The sequence below is a fragment of the Salvelinus fontinalis genome, chromosome 39 (genome assembly GCF_029448725.1).
Source record: "Salvelinus fontinalis isolate EN_2023a chromosome 39, ASM2944872v1, whole genome shotgun sequence".
Classification (NCBI taxonomy): Eukaryota; Metazoa; Chordata; class Actinopteri; order Salmoniformes; family Salmonidae; genus Salvelinus; species Salvelinus fontinalis.
In genome coordinates this window covers 18,043,236-18,056,663 of record NC_074703.1, presented here as the reverse complement: position 1 = coordinate 18,056,663, position 13,428 = coordinate 18,043,236, and the positions used below count along the sequence as shown (strand labels likewise).

General features: G+C 46.3%; 1 protein-coding gene across 25 annotated transcripts in view; it reads left to right on the top strand.

Moving 5' to 3' along the window:
* The window catches only part of LOC129838505 (CUGBP Elav-like family member 2), a 148,461-nt gene that overhangs the window by 54,970 nt on the left and 80,063 nt on the right, over positions 1–13,428 (top strand). The window lies entirely within an intron of this gene.

Below are 13,428 nucleotides of genomic sequence, written 5' to 3'. Positions count from 1 at the left end.
AAGAGCTTTCCCTCACCTCCTCGTCCCCACAGCATCTCTCTGTTTTGCTCTCTCTCGTCCCTCCTCATCTCTCTCTCTCCATCCCTCTCTCTCTTTCTGAGTCACAAACTCCCACAAGCCTTGACACAGCAATTCAGCAGTCTGCCAAGGGGAGACAGGGATATACCTAAATCAAATCATCCGGCCTAAACTCACTGTCATGGGCTCTGTGTTTGAGTCTGAGTGTGTTCATGCTTATGTGTCTCTCTCTTTCTCCTCCTCTGTCTGTGTCCCTAACCTCTGGATGACTTCTCTTCCTCGTTGTTTCTCCGTGGGAGATGTGAACAATGCATTGCTCTCGTCAGCCTCTCCTCTCTTCCTCCATTTTGCCTTTCTCTGTCACTAAGCCCTTGAGTCGTTCTGATTTCTCTGGTTGATGAGTCAAAGTGTGGGAGAGTGTCACTCATAGACACTTTACTTTAAGTAGGGAAAACAGCCTGTCCTCTCTTCCTTGAGACTGTAAACACTCAACAATCTCTCGCTCTCTCTCTCTTTCTCTGGCCTGTAAAATGGAGGATTGAACAGATTTACTGTTTGATAGTGCTCTGTCTAGGCTTGTATATTCCCAGGCTTTAGGCGCCGTTGTTTTCTCGTCGTTGCGTAAGAACTCTCTAGCGCGACATGGCCTTGTCAGAGCCCTCACACACAGTGGAGCCGCAATGGCCCCTCTCGGCTCCACAGTTGCATTGGAGCCAATTCTCATTTCATTGGTGTCAAGGAAACTGTGCCCCTTTCCCCCCGGTCTGTTTAGCTTAAATGAATGACCATATTTTCAGAGTGGTCTCAGTTAGACGGTTGAGTGAGTGTGCTCCGTCACCCCTGGCGATCCAGAGGCCGGGTCAGCGGCTCTCTCTTGACTATTACTAGAGTAATTTGGATTTGTGAAGTGGAGTTTTATTTTATTTTCTCTCCTTCTCTCCTTCTCTCTCTCCATTCTTCTCTAATCCATTGATGGTAGATACACATTCCTCCTTACACATACTGTTACTGATGCTTCTAGAAAAGGTTTTCCTCCATTTTTCATGTAAAAGATGACACACATGAATACATTTTAACCCAGTGAGTTCGTAGACAGTGTTTCCTGCCTGAGTGGTCTGGTTGACTTTAGATGGTTATTCTGCAGGAAGGGCAGCTGCTAGGTGAGTTGAGTCTGGTCCCAGGCCTGGACTATCTGATGGATGCTGTGTCTGTGTGAACGCTGGCCAGTGCAGTATGGACAGTTTAGTTTGGCTGCTGTTGCTTTAATGTGTTAAGAGTCAACAAACAGATGAGTGGAGAGAGCGAGAGAGAATTTGATTTAGCACAGAGAGGGGGATGAGAGAGGGAGGAGAGGAGAGAGGGTCCAGAGGGGTAAACAAAGACAGTTCTCCTCTCTCAACAACAGTTTGCATCCAGGTTTGTTTGCATCTGTTGTCTAGCCGGGTGTGTACAGCACAGTTGTGAGTGTGTGTGTGTGTGTGTGTGTGTTGGCAGGGGACATACTATGTCATTAATCTTAATGATCGCGCCTGTCCTCATGGAGGACACACAAAATGGGTGTAATGTCTTCATTAGCAAGTTGTATCTACTGCACAAATCTCTGGACATGGTGTCTGAAAGAACGACACCTCATATCAGCAACACACACACACGCTGAAATATAACAGCTCACAGTATCTGATTCTCCATCACCACTCTCCATGTACATCCACTCTGGGGTTTCCCACTGTAGTATCCAGGGGCATCCAGCTATCCAATGGCACACATTCACCTTTACAATTCTAATTCAACTGCATTCTCCCTCAACGCTGAGGTAACGCTCGGCAAACGCTTTGCCTCCCAACACAATTATCTCCTCTAATGGATTCAGTAGAGACCGGGCCGACCTGAGTCAGAACACTGATTTATTTCATTCTTTCCTAAAGCAGCACAGCCAATTAGATTGGCATAACAAGACATTCGCTGTGTTAGCAGTCTACCCAAGTCCAATTAGTGAGCGACTGCAGGTGGATTTTATAATGGGCGAGAGGCGGGGGGTGGGGGTTGTGTGTATTGGCATGTGCAGTGTTGGAAGCCTACTCTGTGTGTGTTTGGGGTTAGCCAGGGAACAGCGTTTTTGAGGATTTAATTTGGAGCCGTTTCTCCACAGTTAGTTGTGGTGGATTTGTAAAGTGCTGTGTGTCCTAATCTGGTCTGAAGGTACAGTGGACATAAGGAGATATTGCCAGTCAAAGATCCAATGCTCTCAACACAGGCCGCTATGGCTGATTGTACCTCCCAAACCCCTTCTCTCACTCTCTTCCCCCTCTATCAATCCACTCCTCTCCTGCTTGATTGAGTACGATCTATTTCTCTCTCACACACACACACACAGCATATAGTGTTCTCCCGTGTAGCCACTCTAACCAGAGGGTGGTGTGGTCAGTAATTGCAGCAGCAGAGTTAATTAATGTAGGTCAGAGGCTGGGGGTGAGGGGGTTCTTCCTGGGTGCTGGGGCCCAGTGAAGAATGCAGGGACCTGGTGTAGAGTGCCCTCTAACCTCCCTCCCTCACATTCATCTCCTCCATCTAGCTCCTCACGACCAGATTAGTGCGGTTCGTTCCTCTCTCTCTCCATCTCTATTGCTCTGTCTCCTCTATCCCCTCCCTGTTAATAAACCATGCTAACATTCTGTTCCTCGTTTGCTGCACTCAATCTGCAATCTGACGAAATCGTTCCGCTCTTTTTGACCCCCTCGCTCCCTCCCTCCATGCCAGTCCTCTCTTCTCTTACCACTCTGCTTCCATCCGCGCCTCTACACCCCCTCCTCTCTCATCCCTTTTATTGTTCCTCTCCCCTCCTCTCTCTACCCCCTCACCTCTCTCTCTGTCTACTATGATGGTGTGGACCTGTGGATGTTGTTATTGACAGTGTGAGAAGGGCACAGGTTTTTTGTGCAGTCAAAAGGCTCCTTCAGTAGATATAAAGCATTTACAAACACTGTCTCTCTCCTAATCTCTATTCCTCTCACTGGCTACTCCCCCCTGTATCTACGTTTTGCGCATGTGTGTGTGTGCATATTTTCTTTCACCTCTGTGTGTTTTGTGCATGCCTGCATGTGTGTGTATGTCCGGTGTAGTGTGTGTGGTGTATTCTAAGCCTTGTTGGCCTTCATATAAATGTTGAGAGAGAGGTTATTCACAGCACACTCCATGTTGTAGTACTCCAGACGGGTCTCCAGACCAGATATTGAGTGTCTCGGTCTTGTCTTGGTGTCGGATACGTTTGTACTATGTCTGGAATCTGTCTCCGACAGAAAGAACTCGTCGTTGTTTCGGAGAAAAAACAACTCCAGTCAGCACATAAAACCTCTTCAACCGGCCAAATATATACACTCCTTTCTGGAAACATTAAGACAGTATGTTAACAGCCTTTATATCTATTATAGACATGTTTCTGCAATGGTGAACCTGTAGGCCTTCAGTGTGTGACAGGTTAGTACAGTGGTGAACCTGTAGGCCTTCAGTTTGTGACAGGTTAGTACAGTGGTGAACCTATAGGTCTTCAGTTTGTGACAGGTTAGTACAGTGGTGAACCTATAGGTCTTCAGTGTGTGACAGGTTAGTACAGTGGTGAACCTATAGGTCTTCAGTGTGTGACAGGTCAGTACAGTGGTGAACCTATAGGCCTTCAGTGTGTGACAGGTTAGTACAGTGGTGAACCTATAGGCCTTCAGTGTGTGACAGGTTAGTACAGTGGTGAACCTATAGGCCTTCAGTGTGTGACAGGTTAGTACAGTGGTGAACCTATAGGCCTTCAGTGTGTGACAGGTTAGTACAGTGGTGAACCTATAGGCCTTCAGTGTGTGACAGGTTAGTACAGTGGTGAACCTATAGACCTTCAGTGTGTGACAGGTTAGTACAGTGGTGAACCTATAGGTCTTCAGTGTGTGACAGGTTAGTACAGTGGTGAACCTATAGACCTTCAGTGTGTGACAGGTTAGTACAGTGGTGAACCTATAGGTCTTCAGTGTGTGTGTGACAGGTTAGTACAGTGGTGAACCTATAGGCCTTCAGTGTGTGACAGGTTAGTACAGTGGTGAACCTATAGGTCTTCAGTGGTGAACCAATAGGCCTTCAGTGTGTGACAGGTCAGTACAGTGGTGAACCTATAGGTCTTCAGTGTGTGACAGGTTAGTACAGTGGTGAACCTATAGGTCTTCAGTGTGTGACAGGTTAGTACAGTGGTGAACCTATAGGTCTTCAGTGTGTGACAGGTTAGTACAGTGGTGAACCTATAGGTCTTCAGTGTGTGACAGGTTAGTACAGTGGTGAACCTATAGACCTTCAGTGTGTGACAGGTTAGTACAGTGGTGAACCTATAGGTCTTCAGTGTGTGTGTGACAGGTTAGTACAGTGGTGAACCTATAGGCCTTCAGTGTGTGACAGGTTAGTACAGTGGTGAACCTATAGGTCTTCAGTGGTGAACCAATAGGCCTTCAGTGTGTGACAGGTTAGTACAGTGGTGAACCTATAGGTCTTCAGTGTGTGACAGGTTAGTACAGTGGTGAACCTATAGGTCTTCAGTGTGTGACAGGTTAGTACAGTGGTGAACCTATAGACCTTCAGTGTGACAGGTTAGTACAGTGGTGAACCTATAGGCCTTCAGTGTGTGACAGGTTAGTACATTGGTGAACCTATAGGTCTTCAGTGTGTGACAGGTTAGTACAGTGGTGAACCTATAGGTCTTCAGTGTGTGACAGGTTAGTACAGTGGTGAACCTATAGGTCTTCAGTGGTGAATCTATAGGCCATCAGTGTGTGACAGGTTAGTACAGTGGTGAACCTATAGGTCTTCAGTGTGTGACAGGTTAGTACAGTGATGAACCTATAGACCTTCAGTGTGTGACAGGTCAGTACAGTGGTGAACCTATAGGTCTTCAGTGTGTGACAGGTTAGTACAGTGGTGAACCTATAGACCTTCAGTGTGTGACAGGTTAGTACAGTGGTGAACCTATAGGTCTTCAGTGTGTGACAGGTTAGTACAGTGGTGAACCTATAGACCTTCAGTGTGTGACAGGTTACAGTGGTGAACCTATAGGTCTTCAGTGTGTGACAGGTTAGTACAGTGGTGAACCTATAGGCCTTCAGTGTGTGACAGGTTAGTACAGTGGTGAACCTATAGGTCTTCAGTGTGTGACAGGTTACAGTGGTGAACCTATAGGTCTTCAGTGTGTGACAGGTTAGTACAGTGGTGAACCTATAGGCCTTCAGTGTGTGACAGGTTAGTACAGTGATGAACCTATAGGCCTTCAGTGTGTGACAGGTTAGTACAGTGGTGAACCTATAGACCTTCAGTGTGTGACAGGTTACAGTGGTGAACCTATAGGTCTTCAGTGTGTGACAGGTTAGTACAGTGGTGAACCTATAGGCCATCAGTGTGTGACAGGTTAGTACAGTGGTGAACCTATAGGTCTTCAGTGTGTGACAGGTTAGTACAGTGATGAACCTATAGACCTTCAGTGTGTGACAGGTTACAGTGGTGAACCTATAGGTCTTCAGTGTGTGACAGGTTAGTACAGTGGTGAACCTATAGGTCTTCAGTGTGACAGGTTAGTACAGTGGTGAACCTATAGGTCTTCAGTGGTGAACCTATAGGCCATCAGTGTGTGTGACAGGTTAGTACAGTGGTGAACCTATAGGTCTTCAGTGGTGAACCTATAGGCCATCAGTGTGTGTGACAGGTTAGTACAGTGGTGAACCTATAGACCTTCAGTGTGTGACAGGTTAGTACAGTGGTGAACCTATAGGCCTTCAGTGTGTGTGTGACAGGTTAGTACAGTGGTGAACCTATAGGTCTTCAGTGTGTGACAGGTTAGTACAGTGGTGAACCTATAGACCTTCAGTGTGACAGGTTAGTACAGTGGTGAACCTATAGGCCTTCAGTGTGTGACAGGTTAGTACATTGGTGAACCTATAGGTCTTCAGTGTGTGACAGGTTAGTACAGTGGTGAACCTATAGGTCTTCAGTGTGTGACAGGTTAGTACAGTGGTGAACCTATAGGTCTTCAGTGGTGAACCTATAGGCCATCAGTGTGTGACAGGTTAGTACAGTGGTGAACCTATAGGTCTTCAGTGTGTGACAGGTTAGTACAGTGATGAACCTATAGACCTTCAGTGTGTGACAGGTCAGTACAGTGGTGAACCTATAGGTCTTCAGTGTGTGACAGGTTAGTACAGTGGTGAACCTATAGACCTTCAGTGTGTGACAGGTTAGTACAGTGGTGAACCTATAGGTCTTCAGTGTGTGACAGGTTAGTACAGTGGTGAACCTATAGGCCTTCAGTGTGTGACAGGTTAGTACAGTGGTGAACCTATAGGTCTTCAGTGTGTGACAGGTTACAGTGGTGAACCTATAGGTCTTCAGTGTGTGACAGGTTAGTACAGTGGTGAACCTATAGGCCTTCAGTGTGTGACAGGTTAGTACAGTGATGAACCTATAGGCCTTCAGTGTGTGACAGGTTAGTACAGTGGTGAACCTATAGACCTTCAGTGTGTGACAGGTTACAGTGGTGAACCTATAGGTCTTCAGTGTGTGACAGGTTAGTACAGTGGTGAACCTATAGGCCATCAGTGTGTGACAGGTTAGTACAGTGGTGAACCTATAGGTCTTCAGTGTGTGACAGGTTAGTACAGTGATGAACCTATAGACCTTCAGTGTGTGACAGGTTACAGTGGTGAACCTATAGGTCTTCAGTGTGTGACAGGTTAGTACAGTGGTGAACCTATAGGTCTTCAGTGTGACAGGTTAGTACAGTGGTGAACCTATAGGTCTTCAGTGGTGAACCTATAGGCCATCAGTGTGTGTGACAGGTTAGTACAGTGGTGAACCTATAGGTCTTCAGTGGTGAACCTATAGGCCATCAGTGTGTGTGACAGGTTAGTACAGTGGTGAACCTATAGACCTTCAGTGTGTGACAGGTTAGTACAGTGGTGAACCTATAGGCCTTCAGTGTGTGTGTGACAGGTTAGTACAGTGGTGAACCTATAGGTCTTCAGTGTGTGACAGGTTAGTACAGTGGAGAACCTATAGGTCTTCAGTGTGTGACAGGTTAGTACAGTGGTGAACCTATAGGTCTTCAGTGTGTGACAGGTTAGTACAGTGGTGAACCTATAGGTATTCAGTGTGTGACAGGTACAGGTTAGTACAGTGGTGAACCTATAGGTCTTCAGTGTGTGACAGGTTAGTACAGTGGTGAACCTATAGGTCTTCAGTGTGTGACAGGTTAGTACAGTGGTGAACCTATAGGTCTTCAGTGTGTGACAGGTTAGTACAGTGGTGAACCTATAGGTCTTCAGTGTGTGACAGGTTAGTACAGTGGTGAACCTATAGGTCTTCAGTGGTGAACCAATAGGCCTTCAGTGTGTGACAGGTTAGTACAGTGGTGAACCTATAGGTCTTCAGTGTGTGACAGGTTAGTACAGTGGTGAACCTATAGGTCTTCAGTGTGTGACAGGTTAGTACAGTGGTGAACCTATAGACCTTCAGTGTGACAGGTTAGTACAGTGGTGAACCTATAGACCTTCAGTGTGTGACAGGTTACAGTGGTGAACCTATAGGTCTTCAGTGTGTGACAGGTTAGTACATTGGTGAACCTATAGGTCTTCAGTGTGTGACAGGTTAGTACAGTGGTGAACCTATAGGTCTTCAGTGTGTGACAGGTTAGTACAGTGGTGAACCTATAGGTCTTCAGTGGTGAACCTATAGGCCATCAGTGTGTGACAGGTTAGTACAGTGTTGAACCTATAGGTCTTCAGTGTGTGACAGGTTAGTACAGTGATGAACCTATAGACCTTCAGTGTGTGACAGGTCAGTACAGTGGTGAACCTATAGGTCTTCAGTGTGTGACAGGTTAGTACAGTGGTGAACCTATAGACCTTCAGTGTGTGACAGGTTAGTACAGTGGTGAACCTATAGGTCTTCAGTGTGTGACAGGTTAGTACAGTGGTGAACCTATAGACCTTCAGTGTGTGACAGGTTACAGTGGTGAACCTATAGGTCTTCAGTGTGTGACAGGTTAGTACAGTGGTGAACCTATAGGCCTTCAGTGTGTGACAGGTTAGTACAGTGGTGAACCTATAGGTCTTCAGTGTGTGACAGGTTACAGTGGTGAACCTATAGGTCTTCAGTGTGTGACAGGTTAGTACAGTGGTGAACCTATAGGCCTTCAGTGTGTGACAGGTTAGTACAGTGATGAACCTATAGGCCTTCAGTGTGTGACAGGTTAGTACAGTGGTGAACCTATAGACCTTCAGTGTGTGACAGGTTACAGTGGTGAACCTATAGGTCTTCAGTGTGTGACAGGTTAGTACAGTGGTGAACCTATAGGCCATCAGTGTGTGACAGGTTAGTACAGTGGTGAACCTATAGGTCTTCAGTGTGTGACAGGTTAGTACAGTGATGAACCTATAGACCTTCAGTGTGTGACAGGTTACAGGGGTGAACCTATAGGTCTTCAGTGTGTGACAGGTTAGTACAGTGGTGAACCTATAGGTCTTCAGTGTGACAGGTTAGTACAGTGGTGAACCTATAGGTCTTCAGTGGTGAACCTATAGGCCATCAGTGTGTGTGACAGGTTAGTACAGTGGTGAACCTATAGGTCTTCAGTGGTGAACCTATAGGCCATCAGTGTGTGTGACAGGTTAGTACAGTGGTGAACCTATAGACCTTCAGTGTGTGACAGGTTAGTACAGTGGTGAACCTATAGGCCTTCAGTGTGTGTGTGACAGGTTAGTACAGTGGTGAACCTATAGGTATTCAGTGTGTGACAGGTTAGTACAGTGGTGAACCTATAGGTCTTCAGTGTGTGACAGGTTAGTACAGTGGTGAACCTATAGGTATTCAGTGTGTGACAGGTACAGGTTAGTACAGTGGTGAACCTATAGGTCTTCAGTGTGTGACAGGTTAGTACAGTGGTGAACCTATAGGTCTTCAGTGTGTGACAGGTTAGTACAGTGGTGAACCTATAGGTCTTCAGTGTGTGACAGGTTAGTACAGTGGTGAACCTATAGGTCTTCAGTGTGTGACAGGTTAGTACAGTGGTGAACCTATAGGTCTTCAGTGTGTGACAGGTTAGTACAGTGGTGAACCTATAGGCCTTCAGTGTGTGACAGGTTAGTACAGTGGTGAACCTATAGACCTTCAGTGTGTGACAGGATAGTACAGTGGTGAACCTATAGGCCTTCAGTGTGTGACAGTGGTGAACCTATAGGCCATCAGTGTGTGACAGGTTAGTACAGTGGTGAACCTATAGACCTTCAGTGTGTGACAGGTTAGTACAGTGGTGAACCTATAGGTCTTCAGTGTGTGACAGGTTAGTACAGTGGTGAACCTATAGGTCTTCAGTGTGTGACAGGTTAGTACAGTGGTGAACCTATAGGTCTTCAGTGTGTGACAGGTTAGTACAGTGGTGAACCTATAGGTCTTCAGTGTGTGACAGGTTAGTACAGTGGCGAACCTATAGGCCTTCAGTGTGTGACAGGTTAGTACAGTGGTGAACCTATAGGCCTTCAGTGTGTGACAGGTTAGTACAGTGGTGAACCTATAGGTCTTCAGTGTGTGACAGGTTAGTACAGTGGCGAACCTATAGGCCTTCAGTGTGTGACAGGTCAGTACAATGGTGAACCTATAGGTCTTCAGTGTGTGACAGGTTAGTACAGTGGTGAACCTATATGCCATCAGTGTGTAACAGGTTAGTACAGTGGTGAACCTGTAGGCCATCAGTGTGACAGGTTAGTACAGTGGTGAACCTATAGGTCTTCAGTGTGTGACAGGTTAGTACAGTGGTGAACCTATAGGTCTTCAGTGTGTGACAGGTTAGTACAGTGGTGAACCTATAGGTCTTCAGTGTGTGACAGGTTAGTACAGTGGTGAACCTATAGGCCATCAGTGTGTGACAGGTTACAGTGGTGAACCTATAGGTCTTCAGTGTGTGACTGTTCAGTACAGTGGTGAACCTATAGGTCTTCAGTGTGTGACAGGTTAGTACAGTGGTGAACCTATAGACCTTCAGTGTGTGACAGGTCAGTACAGTGGTGAACCTATAGGTCTTCAGTGTGTGACAGGTTAGTACAGTGGTGAACCTATAGGCCTTCAGTGTGTGACAGGTTAGTATGGTGGTGAACCTATAGGTTTTCAGTGTGTGACAGGTTAGTACAGTGGTGAACCTATAGGCCTTCAGTGTGTGACAGGTTAGTATGGTGGTGAACCTATAGGTTTTCAGTGTGTGACAGGTTAGTATGGTGGTGAACCTATAGGTTTTCAGTGTGTGACAGGTTAGTACAGTGGTGAACCTATAGGTCTTCAGTGTGTGACAGGTTAGTACAGTGGTGAACCTATAGGTCTTCAGTGTGTGACAGGTTAGTACAGTGGTGAACCTATAGGTCTTCAGTGTGTGACAGGTTAGTACAGTGGTGAACCTATAGAACTTCAGTGTGTGACAGGTTAGTACAGTGGTGAACCTATAGACCTTCAGTGTGTGACAGGTCAGTACAGTGGTGAACCTATAGACCTTCAGTGTGTGACAGGTCAGTACAGTGGTGAACCTATAGGTCTTCAGTGTGTGACAGGTTAGTACAGTGGTGAACCTATAGACCTTCAGTGTGTGACAGGTTAGTACAGTGGTGAACCTATAGGTCTTCAGTGTGTGACAGGTTAGTACAGTGGTGAACCTTTAGGCCTTCAGTGTGTGACAGGTTAGTACAGTGGCTAACCTATAGGCCTTCAGTGGTGAACCTATAGGTCTTCAGTGTGTGACAGGTTAGTACAGTGGTGAACCTATCGGTCTTCAGTGTGTGACAGGTTAGTACAGTGGTGAACCTATAGGCCTTCAGTGTGTGACAGGTTAGTACAGTGATGAACCTATAGGCCTTCAGTGTGTGACAGGTTAGTACAGTGGTGAACCTATAGACCTTCAGTGTGTGACAGGTTACAGTGGTGAACCTATAGGTCTTCAGTGTGTGACAGGTTAGTACAGTGGTGAACCTATAGGCCATCAGTGTGTGACAGGTTAGTACAGTGGTGAACCTATAGGTCTTCAGTGTGTGACAGGTTAGTACAGTGATGAACCTATAGACCTTCAGTGTGTGACAGGTTACAGTGGTGAACCTATAGGTCTTCAGTGTGTGACAGGTTAGTACAGTGGTGAACCTATAGGTCTTCAGTGGTGAACCTATAGGCCATCAGTGTGTGTGACAGGTTAGTACAGTGGTGAACCTATAGACCTTCAGTGTGTGACAGGTTAGTACAGTGGTGAACCTATAGGCCTTCAGTGTGTGTGTGACAGGTTAGTACAGTGGTGAACCTATAGGTCTTCAGTGTGTGACAGGTTAGTACAGTGGAGAACCTATAGGTCTTCAGTGTGTGACAGGTTAGTACAGTGGTGAACCTATAGGTCTTCAGTGTGTGACAGGTTAGTACAGTGGTGAACCTATAGGTATTCAGTGTGTGACAGGTACAGGTTAGTACAGTGGTGAACCTATAGGTCTTCAGTGTGTGACAGGTTAGTACAGTGGTGAACCTATAGGTCTTCAGTGTGTGACAGGTTAGTACAGTGGTGAACCTATAGGTCTTCAGTGTGTGACAGGTTAGTACAGTGGTGAACCTATAGGTCTTCAGTGTGTGACAGGTTAGTACAGTGATGAACCTATAGACCTTCAGTGTGTGACAGGTTACAGGGGTGAACCTATAGGTCTTCAGTGTGTGACAGGTTAGTACAGTGGTGAACCTATAGGTCTTCAGTGTGACAGGTTAGTACAGTGGTGAACCTATAGGTCTTCAGTGGTGAACCTATAGGCCATCAGTGTGTGTGACAGGTTAGTACAGTGGTGAACCTATAGGTCTTCAGTGGTGAACCTATAGGCCATCAGTGTGTGTGACAGGTTAGTACAGTGGTGAACCTATAGACCTTCAGTGTGTGACAGGTTAGTACAGTGGTGAACCTATAGGCCTTCAGTGTGTGTGTGACAGGTTAGTACAGTGGTGAACCTATAGGTCTTCAGTGTGTGACAGGTTAGTACAGTGGAGAACCTATAGGTCTTCAGTGTGTGACAGGTTAGTACAGTGGTGAACCTATAGGTCTTCAGTGTGTGACAGGTTAGTACAGTGGTGAACCTATAGGTATTCAGTGTGTGACAGGTACAGGTTAGTACAGTGGTGAACCTATAGGTCTTCAGTGTGTGACAGGTTAGTACAGTGGTGAACCTATAGGTCTTCAGTGTGTGACAGGTTAGTACAGTGGTGAACCTATAGGTCTTCAGTGTGTGACAGGTTAGTACAGTGGTGAACCTATAGGTCTTCAGTGTGTGACAGGTTAGTACAGTGGTGAACCTATAGGTCTTCAGTGTGTGACAGGTTAGTACAGTGGTGAACCTATAGGCCTTCAGTGTGTGACAGGTTAGTACAGTGGTGAACCTATAGACCTTCAGTGTGTGACAGGATAGTACAGTGGTGAACCTATAGGCCTTCAGTGTGTGACAGTGGTGAACCTATAGGCCATCAGTGTGTGACAGGTTAGTACAGTGGTGAACCTATAGACCTTCAGTGTGTGACAGGTTAGTACAGTGGTGAACCTATAGGTCTTCAGTGTGTGACAGGTTAGTACAGTGGTGAACCTATAGGTCTTCAGTGTGTGACAGGTTAGTACAGTGGTGAACCTATAGGTCTTCAGTGTGTGACAGGTTAGTACAGTGGTGAACCTATAGGTCTTCAGTGTGTGACAGGTTAGTACAGTGGCGAACCTATAGGCCTTCAGTGTGTGACAGGTTAGTACAGTGGTGAACCTATAGGCCTTCAGTGTGTGACAGGTTAGTACAGTGGTGAACCTATAGGTCTTCAGTGTGTGACAGGTTAGTACAGTGGCGAACCTATAGGCCTTCAGTGTGTGACAGGTCAGTACAATGGTGAACCTATAGGTCTTCAGTGTGTGACAGGTTAGTACAGTGGTGAACCTATATGCCATCAGTGTGTAACAGGTTAGTACAGTGGTGAACCTGTAGGCCATCAGTGTGACAGGTTAGTACAGTGGTGAACCTATAGGTCTTCAGTGTGTGACAGGTTAGTACAGTGGTGAACCTATAGGTCTTCAGTGTGTGACAGGTTAGTACAGTGGTGAACCTATAGGTCTTCAGTGTGTGACAGGTTAGTACAGTGGTGAACCTATAGGCCATCAGTGTGTGACAGGTTACAGTGGTGAACCTATAGGTCTTCAGTGTGTGACTGTTCAGTACAGTGGTGAACCTATAGGTCTTCAGTGTGTGACAGGTTAGTACAGTGGTGAACCTATAGACCTTCAGTGTGTGACAGGTCAGTACAGTGGTGAACCTATAGGTCTTCAGTGTGTGACAGGTTAGTACAGTGGTGAACCTATAGGCC